Source organism: Olea europaea, unplaced genomic scaffold (assembly GCF_002742605.1).
Source record: "Olea europaea var. sylvestris unplaced genomic scaffold, O_europaea_v1 scaffold101, whole genome shotgun sequence".
Taxonomy (NCBI): Eukaryota; Viridiplantae; Streptophyta; class Magnoliopsida; order Lamiales; family Oleaceae; genus Olea; species Olea europaea.
In genome coordinates this window covers 523,784-538,846 of record NW_019227420.1, presented here as the reverse complement: position 1 = coordinate 538,846, position 15,063 = coordinate 523,784, and the positions used below count along the sequence as shown (strand labels likewise).

At 36.6% G+C, this 15,063-nt stretch overlaps 1 long non-coding RNA gene across 1 annotated transcript in view; it reads right to left on the bottom strand.

Annotated features, from left to right (window-relative positions):
- Nucleotides 1–234: 234 nt before the first annotated feature.
- The window catches only part of LOC111372548, a 15,573-nt gene continuing 744 nt past the window's right edge, over nt 235–15,063 (bottom strand). The window contains exons 2-3 of the long non-coding RNA XR_002698793.1: nt 4,649–4,650; nt 235–319 (exon numbers count right to left, since the gene is read on the bottom strand). This is a non-coding gene — a long non-coding RNA (uncharacterized LOC111372548). The remainder of the gene's footprint in view (nt 320–4,648; nt 4,651–15,063) is intronic.

The window sequence follows — 15,063 nt, the reverse complement described above, 5'->3', positions numbered from 1 at the left end:
GAACTCCTAAATTTCCCAGAAGAGCTGGAGAGGTGCACAAGTTTTCTCTTCTTCGGCTCCTTAAAAACCTTCTCCTTCCCCCAAGGCTCCTTCACCTTTTCTTGCCTCTGGGAGACCCCCTCTTCGGAAGCCCGTGAAGTACTATCTTTGGAGAGTCGTTCAACCCTACCTCGGACCTCCTTTACACCACTGGACCTCGGCTTCAAGGGCCGTGCCTCCACAGTAGAAGTTGCCTCTACGAATCGAGCAAGCTTTCCTTGCATGCAATGATGTGGTGATGAACCTCTCATTCTAATTCAGTGCTCTCCGAACCGTACGGCTTGGACAAGGAAGGAACAGTATGGGCCTATGCAAGGGAAAGAGAAGGGCGAGATGGATTGGATCAGGTGCTGGTACATGTATGTTGTCAGTACCTTAATTCAACCAATAAGAAGTTTTTGATCCGATATCTCACTTGAAGTAAGAGAGCGGAGCGCGTGGCACTAGCTTTCCAGTTGCGTCAGTTCTTGGTTCTCCTAAGTTATCTTTGCTCTGACTTAGGCTTCTAACTCGAGATGGCCTTTATTTTGTTTTCGGGAGTGTGTAGATCTGTGAATTTGAAGAAACCTTTTTTCTTCCATTGGCAGCCTACAACATCGATTTCAAAGCCTAAAACCAGCAAAGCTTTTGGAATCTGTAGCTCCTATGGTAACTAACTCCTTTCGTCATTGGTGACTGCCCCCCCAGAGGCTATCATCACATAGAAGAAGCCTTCATAAAGTAGGACAGTCTTAGAATGGACACCATGTCAGGAGCTGGGTACTCGTTCCTCTTAAACTTATCTGCACAGCACACTGCGTCAGTACCAAAATGAAAACACAAAAATATACAAGTATGGGAGCTTCATACCCTTGGATGCCATCAGGTCGAAGTCCAGAAAATAGTGACTTCTGTCGATGAGGTGGTCGAAGTGGCGAAGCTTTAGAGGTCTCTTGTAAATGTCCTTTATTACTTCAAACTCCTCTCTGCTCAGCTCGAACCTCGTACTGCAATCTGCAAGCGAAGCATCAACACTTAGACAAAAAATTAGAGCTAAAAAGGAAATGCAAACTACTAGGGTGGGAGACTCACGAGTTTCGTAGTACTGGGTTGGTACTGTGCAAGACAGGACTTTGTCTCCCTCCACCGCCTGCCACCTGCCCCTAACCCAGAACCACGACTCCTTCCACCCCTTTATGGAAGAAGGTAGCCCCACCACAAAAGGTGCATGGGCCCCCTAGGGAGTCAAGTAATACCACCCCTTTGACTCCTTACCTATTATCCTAGGCTAGAAGAGGGTCATAAAAACGTGGAGAGGCATGTCCTTCCCAAGCGACACTTCCTTCCACAGGAAGTACGAGCCGACCAACTGGCTCCACCCATTTGCAGAACCTGAGTCGGCGACAACATGAAGTTCCTCAACACAGCCCTGAAAAAGGGGTGCAGAGGAAGACGCGTGCCTGCCTTAAATAAATATTCACTCACTGCAATGCACCCCGGCCTAGGATAATAGGCTCGCTCATGAGCCTCGGAGACTAGCATCTCCACGTAATGAGGTACACAGTACCTCTCCCTTATCTCCCCCAACCTCTTCGACGTCATATTCGAAGGGACTCTAGACGCCCTCCACTCTACATTGTAATCAACCTCCTCTTCGGTCATAGCAATCTGCTCGACCTCGGAGTCTCCCCTATAACTAGACCCCCGACCAAACGACGCGACAGTAACCAACTCCCTACCCGAAGTCGACTCCATCTCAGAAAGCAACTAATAACACAATAAGAGGATTTTCTGTGAAAAATACCTACTGAAAAACTACACGAACTGAGTTTGCTGGAAAAGCAGTAAACGGAATTGCCTTAACGCCGGAATGTCTATGCTCTAAGAGGACAAGTTAGATTGCAAATGCTGGAAGATTCTGAAAAAGGGAGTTTTCTCGCCTTTTATAAAAGGACAGAACGAACCCCCACCGTCAGATCGAAGCCCATTCAATCTGAACCCTTCATTTTAAATCAAATTCGAGGCGTAGAATTTAAACGGTTTTTCAAACCAACACCTCAGATTTAAGCGTGTCTCCCACGCACCTCAGCCAACGCGTCTGCTTCTAGAAGCTCCAGCTGTTCTAATAATTACGATTTTAATTCGGTGGCAGTAGGTGCCTTGGAAGTTGCAACGATTTAGCCACCTCTCCTCGAAAACATGAGCAAAACATCAAATCATTGGCACAACTAACAAGGAAAAATTATTGTCAATGAACCTCGACTTCATCTTCAACATTCAGCTATCAAACCTAGCAGGTTCGGTTCCCCAACCACCTCGGCTTCATCTTCAACATTCAGCCATCAAGCCTCACAGGTTCGATTTCCCAACCACCTTTGCTTCATCTTCAACATTCGACCATCAAGCCTCGCAGGTTCGGTTCTCCAACTACCTCGGCTTCATCTTCAACATTCAGCCATCAAGTCTAGTAGGTTCAGTTCCCCAACCGCCTCGGCTTCATCTTCAACATTTAGCCATCAATCCTCAAAGGTTCGGTTTCCCAACCACCTCGACTTCATCTTCAACCTTCACCATCAAGCCTCAAAGGTTCGGTTTCCCAACAACCTCGGCTTCATCTTCAACATTCAGCCATTAAGCCTCGCAAGTTCGATTTCCCAACAACCTCGACTTCATCTTCAACCTTCAGCCATCAAGCCTCGCAGGCTCGATTTCCCAACCACTTCGGCTTTATCTTCAACATTCAGCCATTTAGCCTCGCAAGTTTGGTTTCCCACCACCTCGGCTACTACATCATTCACCCGCAACAACACATTTCAAACTCCAACCATGATATAAATATCAATACTTGGACTTGGGAGACTATTATTTATGGTTCAAAAATTCTTTCAATTTTTACCTAACCCACTGGCTTGACTTCATTAAAGTCCACGCGTTACATAAATGACTATACTTAGATTTGGGGGACTATTGTTATATATTGTCATACTTGGCTCACTCAATCCAAACCACGTGGCACTCTAGCCGAAGTGGGCTAAATGGCCGATACCCTTTATACCGAGGCTCATATACCCTTTAATGTTGCCGAACTCCATATGCCGAGGCCTGTGGATATTTCCAAAGCCCTGAAGGGGAAGTAATACGTGAGCGGCAGAAGCCCCCGAACCATGAAGGAACTTCTTCCATAATCATCTCTCCCAAGAGATCTACATAAAGATCTTGTTTGAATGATTGATGGAACGTTTGTCATGAGTGCATATGTCAAGTCTTATCACTAGCATGGGGGTTCTGCATGAGCAATAAATGCGCAGCAAGCTAGCAAGTCGAGGATGATGCCTAGGATTGGATGTTTGAGTTAAGGAGATGAAGCCACGTGCTACCTCATCTAAGGGCTGTCATTTCACATGTAACACTATAAATACTTCCTCTATATAACATCAAAAGGCTAATGCAAGAATCAATATGAGAAACTACACTTTACTCTCCCTTTAATATTGTCTTACAACACAATACAAGTATATGCATATTTACATTCACATTCATGAACACCGATTGGTAATTATTGTACAATCAGATTACGAACTTCCCGTCGGATTCAGAACGTACTCGTCCCTCGTCGTTGAGCTACTTCCACGCCCCTAAAGAGGTTCGTTCCAGACTATCCACGTGTCTTAGCGTGTATGACCTTCACTCATGTGTGCGTGGGTGGGCCCGACATCTGTTGACAACACTTTTTGGAGTCAACAACTTCCAAGAAATTCATGCTCATTACCTAGAATTCTAGAAGTCCGGACTGTTAGCTTACCTCATAGTAACACTGATAATATGCAGCATCACCATTACACGAGTATTGCTAAAATTCTACTCACTCTGTCCCATAAAGATAGATTTGTTTCCCTTTTCACATAGATTGAAAAAATACAATTAATATAGTTAGAAATAGAAAATTTTCTTACATTTTTCCTAGTGTAGGAATAGTTCATATTTGTTGAAAACAACACATTAAATATGGATTTATCAAAAAAGTCAAAATCAATTATATTCTCAATAAAAAATTGGTATATAATTAAGGAAAATTGCAACGAAGGTCCCGAACCTTTCATTTTGTAGTAGAATTCACCTTAACCTTTCATTTTTGTGGCTACAGTCCTAAACTTTTCACTTTAATTACAACCGGAGCCCATTGGACAAATTCCGTCCAAAATTCCATTTCTCAACACAGAAATCAGATTTTTTTATTCAAATTGACAAATGAAATGAGGGGTAAAAAGGTCCATTATATTCTTATAATTAAACAATTAAATAAAAAACAAAAAAATGAAATTCATCTTCTCCAAAACTTGTTCGTTTATCGTGAAACTATAATCTTTTCGTCAATATAATCCGATTAGTTACGAGATATGCATGTATGTCAATCTCAATTATTGATTACATCTTCCATCCCACTCTTATTTCAATATTAGTGGAAAACTCTTTTCGACTTATGGACACACCTTGACTAAGGACATTGTTATCAACTAATTGAATGAAATGTAGATCATAATTTTTTATTATCTAAGAGTGATGAATCTTCTATTGAATATTCACAACTTTTTATATGATTCTTGACATGCTCAGACAATGTAGTATGGACGACTCTTGGCAGAGCAACATCTAATATAACCAAATTATGATTGTTCTCATATAAGGCATTATGAAGACATCAACTCGAAGGACCAATTCAATTACTGAATGTTAAAGACTAACCATCGACACTTAAATAGTTACCCATGTGAAATCTCTCCAGTGTGTCTCCCATGTATTGTTTTTATAACAAAATATTTACGTGTCCATCTAAATTTGCATGGCAATGAGTTCAATTGGGAAGATGGATTCAGGATTATAGCAATTGATTGGAGCACTATCATACCTACTAAAATATCCTTCTTCTATTAAAAATTGTGGCAAGATTTGATTCCAGTTGATGTGATTGCCAAAAATATGCTTTTCGATGCCAATGTTGTTCGGAAATTGAGACTACCACGCATACCTTCATAAAAAGTGTTATCATTGACCAAGTAAGGCAACACTTTGATGATATATTTTAGATGCCTATGCAGTCAAGTAAGGGAGTCAGACATCGATTCCAGATATGGAGATATTCAAGTTAGCATGTTCGTTATGGTCACATTCGCACTATCATTCCTCTATTTATTTCTGGTTTCTATGGATCGAGAGGAAAGATGGAAACACAAGGATATTCACATGGTGCCTAGACGGATTATTTCGAGGGTCTACCGTATGATTTCATTTTTTCATATAGGACGGTTGTTTTGACCTATACATAGGGATGTCAAACGGGCTGAGCAGCTCGTCGGCTCATCAAAACCTGGCTAGGGCTCAATCCTATAAGCCATTTTGACGAGCCCACGAGCTTGTCAAATAATATGATTTTTTTTTAAATGTTCAAAATGTGCAAATTTACCAAATTTTTTTTAAAAAATCACGAGCTCGCAAACTGCTCGGCCCGCAAGTTAGTGGCTCGTGAACTCACAAGGTCGTGGGCCGAGCTGAGTTTGAGCTCGGCTCATCTTTCACGAGCCACGAGCTCGGCTTGCCATGAGCCCGAGCCGAGCTCATGGGTTAAAGGGCCGAGCCCATTGCCATCACTACCTATACACACTGGTAAGGAAATTTATCTCTTACTCCTTTATTCGGTATCTCTATGACCTACCTTTCCCATCACCCCGTACTTCATCGATGGGATCTTACAAGATCAACACTGATGGTTGTATTAATGATGGATTTGCTAGTGGTGGTGGTATTATACGAGACCAAACTAGACAGTGTATCAAGGTATTCTCTTCTCCCTATGGTGCTTGCCTTATTTTGGAGGTTGAGCTTCGAGCCATATTGGATGGGATTCTTCTTGCCAGACGAATTAGGATTTCAGATATTTAGGTTGCGACTAACTCTACTGTGGCTATTCACTTTATTGTCAGGGGTGGAAGACCTTTGATAATTCAGGGTAGTCTCAAACACATTAGACACCTTATATACTTTGAACGTGATACTATTTCCCATACCTACCATGAGGAGAACTAGGTTACAGATTCAGTTGCCTCAGAGGACTAGGACAATCATCACTATCTGTAGTATAAGACCACTGACCTTCCTCGACGGCTCACGACACTTATGCTGATTGATAGATATGGATTGCTTAGCTTTAGAGGTTTGTAGTCTAGAACTCATTTACTTTCATTGTAGCGGGAGTAGTATTCCTCGCTTATTGCTTTTATTATATTTGTTACTTTGTTGATTTCTAGAGGTAAGATTTATGTCACCCTCATTCCCTGTGCTCTTGCCTTTTTGATGATATATACATGGTTGGAGAATCTTAACATCTATAATCTTCCTCGATGGAGTCTAAAATCTCACTAAGGATATGTGGATGACTTTGCTATTAAAAAATAAATAAATGACTTCAAATGCCCCCAAAAATCACATTTCTTCCAAAGTACAATATCCTAAACTTAGCCAATCATCTACAAAGATGCAACTTCACTTGTAAGAAAAATAAGGGAAATAGCTCTTTGCATGCTTGGTGATCAATCATGCTACGTGTACAAAGATTTTTGCTAGATAGTTTCACAGATTGCTAGCTAACATAAGTCCATTAAATGTTGAACAAAAAACAACTTCAAACTAGTAATCTAGTGCTGCCACCTCATCATTTATGAAAATTTATGAAAATTTCATTTTTATAAGGAGCTTAATTCCTTGATGATTTATTGGGTGTCATATTTACTTAAAGGACAATCAGGGTAATGCCTAAAACAACGTAGTTGCACAATGTTCTAAGCAAAAATAAAAAAATGGAAATGATAGGAACGATAACAAGATGTGTTGACTCGTGGACGTCTCAACAATGGCATCTACAAAGGCTTATTTATAATGGGATAATTATATTAGTACCACAATATTTATTTCTTACACCATATTTTAATTATATTTATGATTTTCAATCTTTACTCATTATAGTATTTATATCCCTGACAATTTTTCATGGTATTCTTATATTCAAACTTTTGATTAGTTAACATATTTTGTTTTCATTACAGTTTATGTCCAAAAAAAAAATGTTGAAATAGCATATAACAACTTACTTTCTCGTCATATTTTAAAAAATAAATAATAAATAAAAAGCGCGAAAATATATTTTTCATCATTTCAAAGCATAAAAACAAAACATTTTAACAGAAATCATTATTAAGGATGAGATATACTAATTAATGAAAGATCAAAGATTAAAATTAGACGAAAAATGTTAAGGATATAAGCAAAGATTGAAAAGTTCAAATACAATTAAAATGTGAATGTGGTGTAATAAATAAAAATTGCGGTGACAGTTGTACCACTCATCAATTCTTGTCCTTTTACATTCATCTGAGATTTTATATCTGTACTACTTACATTTTACAGTTTTGGTATACTTCTGTTTCCACATTACACATTAGTATTGGCCAAAATATTAACAAAAAATTCAATATCAATGTAGCAGGCAAGAAGAAAACAAATTAATCTTATTTGCTTTAAGACTTCAAATACTGGTATTTCTTAATTACATTTGGCAACTATCAGTAATCTCTCCAGTAAAAAGAATACTCTATTCTGAAGAAAACAATAAATTATTTAACTCACAGTAAACAAATTATACCCCATACACAGTGAATGATACAAAATCGAAAAGCTAGAAACCTGATGAAAATTGGTATATCACAGATGGACACAACTTCTACCTTCACTAACCTCTCCTCTCATCTGAAGCTTTTCTTTCAGGATAATACTCCTCTCTAGATGCTTTTGTTTCTGAAGAAAGGTTCACGAAAGGCTAAATTTATTCAAGCCCAGTTGATAAAAAGTTGCCTACTTTCATAGCCAAGCGTTCCAAAATATTAACAGATGATGCTAATTCTGTCAACTGCTTGCTATCAAGCTTCAAGATAAGTTCCATGGAGATGAAATTTTCTGGTAAATTCGAGAAGTCTTCTTCCTTGAATTTATCAGGTTGAAGATTCTTTGCTTCGGTAACAACAGCTTCAGCTTCAACAAGCAAAATATCAGCTTCTTCAACGTCACCTTCCTCTAGTGCCGTGGATCTTTCAGCTGAAGCAGCATGTGCGATAAGAAGCAGCCTTTGATATCTGGTTATTCCAATCTTTTTTCCTTTGGATGTAATCTGCATTTCAGTTTCCTGCAGTTTTTGAAGAGTATTGCCAGCTTCTTCTTCAAGTTTCTTGATTTCCGAGATTGCACTCTCCATTTTCGTCTGCAATTCTTCTTTTTCAACACCCTATACCTTTGCCTCTGAAGCTATGCGCGCTGCTTCTATGAAATTTCTTATAGTTGCAGCAACTTTCTTCTCTACCTACAGCTCTGGCGCTCTTTTATCAGTGAAGAGAAGCCTCTAATTATAGGATTCAATTTCGTGGTGGATCATTGCTTTAGTGGAGGATAACTCCTATAGAGAAAGATTGAGAAATTATAGGTGGTTAAGATTCTTATAGCTAATCAAAGTAAAAAACGAAAATTCCATTTAACAACTAACATGATCATTATGCCTACATTTATGTCGGCCCCGAGAAGTGTTAGGTACAATTCCTAGTTTAGACATCAGAGAAAGACACTACTTCCCAGAAGAGACAATAATAGGAGAGAAGGATGAAAACAAGATTCTCTAGAGCTCATTTCAAAACATATAAGCTCTGTCCCAACCCCGCGAATGTTGTTCCATTATCAAATTCTATTAGAGGCGTGTGCGCTATCAATTGTTTAAATTCTAAGAGATGTTTGACAAAGCATTTAATAAAAGTTTTAGCAGATTTTATAAAAATTAATGTGCAGTTGAAAAGTTGATAAAAATTGTGAGTTAATAAAATGTGGGGTTAAAATTAAAGTTTAACTAATCGAAATGTTGATAAAATTAAAACAAATTTCAATTAATGTTGGGAATCTACTTAACATGCGTAGCGAAAAATTAAAACAAATCTCAATTCCTACCAGAAATCGCCTTTGTGTTTAGATAGAAATTGTAATAAAAGTGATACCTTTTCACGATCTGCAAACTCCTTTGCCTTATCTTTGTTCTAGCAACTTGGATCTGTCTCCCACAACTGTCCAATTGTCCAACCTCCAACGATAATCCACACAGAGATCAAGATTGTAGTATTAGAGTTTTTCTTGCGCTAGCAAGAATAATGAAAAATCACGACAATTTTGAAAACCCTAATTATATTTATATAAGTCCGAATGGGCTTAGCCTGACCCGATCCAACATTTAATTAACACATTTAATTAAATCCGATCTGTGAAGTAATTAATCCAATTCAGGCTTATAAATAAGCAACCCAATTAATTAATTTATTCAACACTTGTTAAATTAATTAATTGACAAATCACAATCTTCCAGTTCTCCTTTTGTGTACGACCCATCAGATTCCCGATCACGATATCTAACGACATGAAATATTATTTTGATCTAATCAAAATTGATAAATTAAAATATCATTTTAATTTATCACCAATCACACTCGCTATCCCAGATTGACATCTAGTAATGTGTAAGGGAAATACATGTGACGGAAAATGTCACGTGGTATGACAAAACCAAATTCGTTCGTTTACCCTGAAACTATAATCCCTTCGTTAATATGATCCGATCAATTACGAGATATGGAAGTGTGTCAATCTCGATTATCGATCTATCTTTCACTCCACTATTAAGTTAATAAGTCGAAAACTCCTTTTCGACTTATGAGTACACATTGGCCAATGATTTCGTTATCGACTTAATTGAATGAAACGCAGATCATAATCTCTTACTATCTAAGAGTGACGAATTCTCTATTGGTCATTCACAACCTTCATATGATTCTTGACATACCCGAATGATGCCGAATTAGCGGCCCTTGGCAGAGCAATATTCAACACCGTCAAAGCATGACCGTCCTCATATAAAGTACTACGACGACCTCAAGTCAAAATGACCAATCCCACTACCGAACGTTAGAGATTAACCACTAACACTTAGATAGTTATCCATGTGGAATGTCTCGACGGGTCTCCAATGTTTTGTTATATAACAAAACATCCACATGTTCATTTAAGTGTCATCACACTTTAGCTTGTGAGATCGGCTACTTACTTCACAAGTAAGAAATGTCACACGTCAATAACGATATCTGTATCTCGTTATTACTTACGACCACGGATGATTTAAGATTCAATCATATGTAATTTGTATCTCACAATCACAACTCCTTGTGATTAAAAAATTACGAAGATTTGAATATACGGACTCTATTATTTAATTTAATTGTCTATTAATTAAATAATAGACCTGTCATCAAATTGCATTAATTATATATCAAAAATATTTATGTTCAAAGTTGATTGGACCTAGGGCATAACACTTACAAACTCCCACTTGCACTAGATTCAATCACTTATGTATCTAATATCATAAGAGTTTACATGACGATCATGTTTATGCTACAACAACTCTTTGTTAGTGGATCTATAATATTGTTAAATGTGGGAATTTGTTCTTCTCTTTACGTTATTTCTATGTATTATCTCTCTGATGAGATTATACCGCCTTAATAAATGTTTGGATCGTTGATGAGACCTTAATTCTTTCGCTTTCGTGATGGCTCTATTGTTATCACAATACAATGGCATGTGATCAACAATATCAGGAACTACTCCAAGTTCATTTATGAACATCATGATCCATATTGCAACTCTTTGCCACTTCTGAAATAATGATGTATTAGGTTTCTACTATTGAATTAACGGTTGCTTCCCGTTTGAAACCTTTTCAACATTCCGCTTAAGAATAAACTAGTTTCTCCATATGAAATCTTCTCAAAATGTCATCTATGTAAATTGGGATGAGTTAAGCAATTTTCTAGATCTACCTCTATAGATCAAGTTGCTTCTTTCATATCGTTCATGAATAAATCCTTAACAACCATTATTTCAACGATTGAAATATAGGGATGTCATTTTCTATAATATTAGGAATACGACAATACTTCCACTATCTTCTTGTAAACACACAATTCGTCTTCAAATTTGATAAAATCAAACACTTTGACTTTTTCATCAAATCGAAGATTTCAGCTCCAAGAAACTTCTCTTAACCTATAGTCACGGTATGCAACTGTTGCAAGCAAAACCTGAATGGACTTCAGCAAGGCTACAGGAGAAATGTTTCACCAAGGTCAACACTTAACCTTTGCTTCTAGCCTTGCATTGTATATATGGATATTCTCATCCATATCGACCTTTTCCTTGTAAACTATTTACAAAAACTTATGGATTTTATTCCATCAGGAGGCTCGACCAAGGTCCAAACCTTGTTCACATACGCCAAGTTCATATCGAGTTTCATGGCCTTTTGATGTCTCTTTTAAGTTAACACTTGACTTTATTTTGGTACAACTAGCGGGTTCATTATCCTGGATCAGTAATACCTGATTAGTAATCATGGATTCGCACCTTCTTGAAGGTCGAAGATCCTACTAGATTCACATAGAGCTGACGTGTTCTCAGGAGTCTTTACTTCCTGATCAAGAGTATGTCCCATATCAGATATGGGATCAAACTTGAATTTATCTATTTAGTTAACTATATCTGTGGACTCTTGAACTCTTTCAAGTTCTATTTTCCTCCCACTGTCCTCCTTTAGAGTAGATATTTTCTCCAAGAAGATGATATGTCGTGAGACGAAGACTTTCTTCATGAAAATAGAATTTATATTCAAATGTCTGCTTTGAATATCCCCACAAATATGTATTTATCGGATTTAGTTTCAAACTTATCCGATTCAAGGCACTTTAAATAAGCGTCATGGCCCCAAACTTTCATATGAGATAAATTGGGACTACTGTCTTTCCATAACTCGTATGGAGTTCTGTTAACCAATTTAGATGTGACATGATTTAGTGTGTTGCACACTGCAATCAATGCATGACCCCAAAACAATTTTGGGAGATTTGCATGGTTTGTCATTAATCGCATTATATCTAATAGTTAACGATTCCTCCTTTTAGATACACCACTATGCTGCAATATATATGGAGGACTCCACTGCAAGAGAATCTCATTCTCTCTTAGATAATCTAAATTTTATCTTTAAGATATTCTCACTCGATCGAATCTTAATGTGAGGGTATCTTTACTTATTTATTTCTCTACTTCTGGTTTGAATCCCTTGAACTTTTCAAGAGTTTCATGTTTGAGTTTCATCAAGTATACATGATCATTGATGAAATAAGAGAAACATTATCTGACATCAATTGACATGAGTCCATATGCATGCATTAGACCAGTAATTATGCCGACATTTCTTCTTTTCAAGTAAAAGAAGATTTGATCATTGTGCCAGACATGCATAATTTGTACTTGTCAAAATCAATTAATCCTAAGTATACATCTTTATGTAACTTTGGAATTGCATTTCATCTATATGACAAAGTCTGCCATGCCATATTTAGTTAATAATTAGATTATCACTTTTATACCTCTTAACTTTTATACTCATTATAGAATGCTTAGTGTTAAAGAATATAAACGTCGTTTTGTAATTTACCATAACCATTAGGATCTTTATCAAGATAAACAAGAACAACAATTGTCCTTAACATTAAAATAGTTCATGTCCTAACATGAAATTCATTTAATGTTCTAGTTATAGTGGTACAAAGCAATATTTCTCTAATTCCAATACTAAGCTAAAATGCAACGACAAGAAGTATGCTCCTACAGGTAATGCTGCAACCTTTGCTCATCTTCAACGTGTAGGTTAACTTCTCCCTCTTGTAGTGGTCTACTTCCATTTAGTTCTCCATATCTAGTATCAAATACCTAAGAAACAAATGAAGTAGGCGTAAACTTTACAATATTTCTTCCAATGACCTTTCATTCTATAACGAAGACAAGTGTCACTAGATTTGGTATTGCCCTTTGCTCAGACTGTCTTAACCATATTGAATGTATTCTCAAAGCCCCTTTAGATTTTCTCTTAACATTCTTAGAGAAATCAATGGTTTGCACACTACCAACTTTGATAAAGGGCTTAACAGTCCTAAGCATGTTAAGCAACTTAATGAGTATGCATTCGAGCTTATTCATATCATAATTCATAATTAGTATGAATAACTCTATGATAGAGATTGCTGAGCTAAGTCAATACTTAGTTCATAGTTAATGATTGAACTCAATTGAGACACTTTTCGTGCCAATCATCTTCAGTACATGAGAATTGACTGAAGATTCTTTTGTCACTTTGTATCGGTATAGTTGTTTGGAAGTTTCATATTCTTTCACACATGATTATTATCATACAACTCTTTGAAATGAAAAATCATGTGTTAGCATGTTAGCATTTATACTCTCATATTGCTTCTGTAACTTAAGTGACATAGTTGCAAGTATAACATACGTTGAGTACTATTGTCATCACTGCGTTTATTATAGCAGCCACCTCTTTCTTAATCGAGTCATCAGCAGATGTCTCTAGGAAGGACTATTCAAGGACATAATCAATTTTCTCATGCCTGAGAACAATTCTCAGATTGCAATGTCAATCAAGAAAATTCAATTTGGTTGTTGACATCCAACATGCCATTCAAAACATATGATTACCCAAGATTCAATATAAATGTAAATGATGAAAAGAAAAAGAATAATATATAAAATGCATCAATTAATTTAACATGGACTTTTATTAAATTAATTATGCTTTCGCTGTTTAACTAAAATTTATGACCCTCTTACATAAATTTATGGAGTCCATACTTGACTCCCAGTGGGCTGGGATCCCATCTATTATATTAAGACTTTGAGTGTACTCAACAAGCTTTAATATAACATTTGGATAGATACTATTATCAATTGTATCTCCATACAACTCTCAGATCATTAAGCTGACAACTCTTTATCTCCACACATCTTATGTGTTAGCTTAATATGCTTCTAAAATTTATCTCCTTGAGTGTACTCAACAAAAGATAAATTTTAGTTAAGTCAAACCCGTCATTCAGAAATATCAAATATTTCATAGTTTCAAATATATTTCTAATAGACCAGGCTTGAGTGTACTCAACAAGCTGAGATGATTTGGGACTCTGGTTTTTCACTATAATGACGGAATGCGATTATAAATGTGACTTAATATTTTATGGAGGGATTTTACATTTAAAGGTCTCATCGTAACAATGATATATATTTTATTATACATCTACCATGCAAATAAATATATATATAATATAATATAATAGTGTGGACGATTATGGACTTTTACTATCTAGTCTTCCCGAGCCATAAGGAAGACTAGTTGGTCAATTCCTAGGGGGTACAGCATTGAACAGCATCAATGCACCATCTGCATGGTCTCCTCCTCTTCTTGTTTCTTCAATTAGTCCAGCTGCAACCTATATCTTATATTAGTTAGCATGCAGGCCTAAATGAAATTGGACTCGCAAGCCCAAAATGATTAAGAGCTCGCAGGCCCATAATAATAACAATAATAACGGGCTCGCCAGCCCAAAACACGACAAGAATAAAATTAACGATTAACACATCCACATGGTCGAATCCATAATCGTCCTCTTGTAATACATTCAATACATCCGCATGGTCGAATTCATAATCGTCCACTAATAATACATTCATCACATAAACGTATGCCTATATAATATTTAATATTATATGCAAACACGTTTCAAATTTCTAGCAATTAAGATCGTCTAAACTATTTTAGACAAATGGATCGAAAAAATTAAATAATTAATTAATCATATTAATCAATTATTTTAATTAGCGGGCATATTTAATTAAAATCATATTTTAATCAAATATCGAACTAGAGTCCAACTCTAATTCCACAATTATAGGGCGGGATTATTTAATTAAAATCAAATTTTAATTAAATAACAAGATTAGAGTCCAACTCTAATTTCAAAACTTAAGGCGGTTGAATTTAATTAAAATCAAATTTTAATT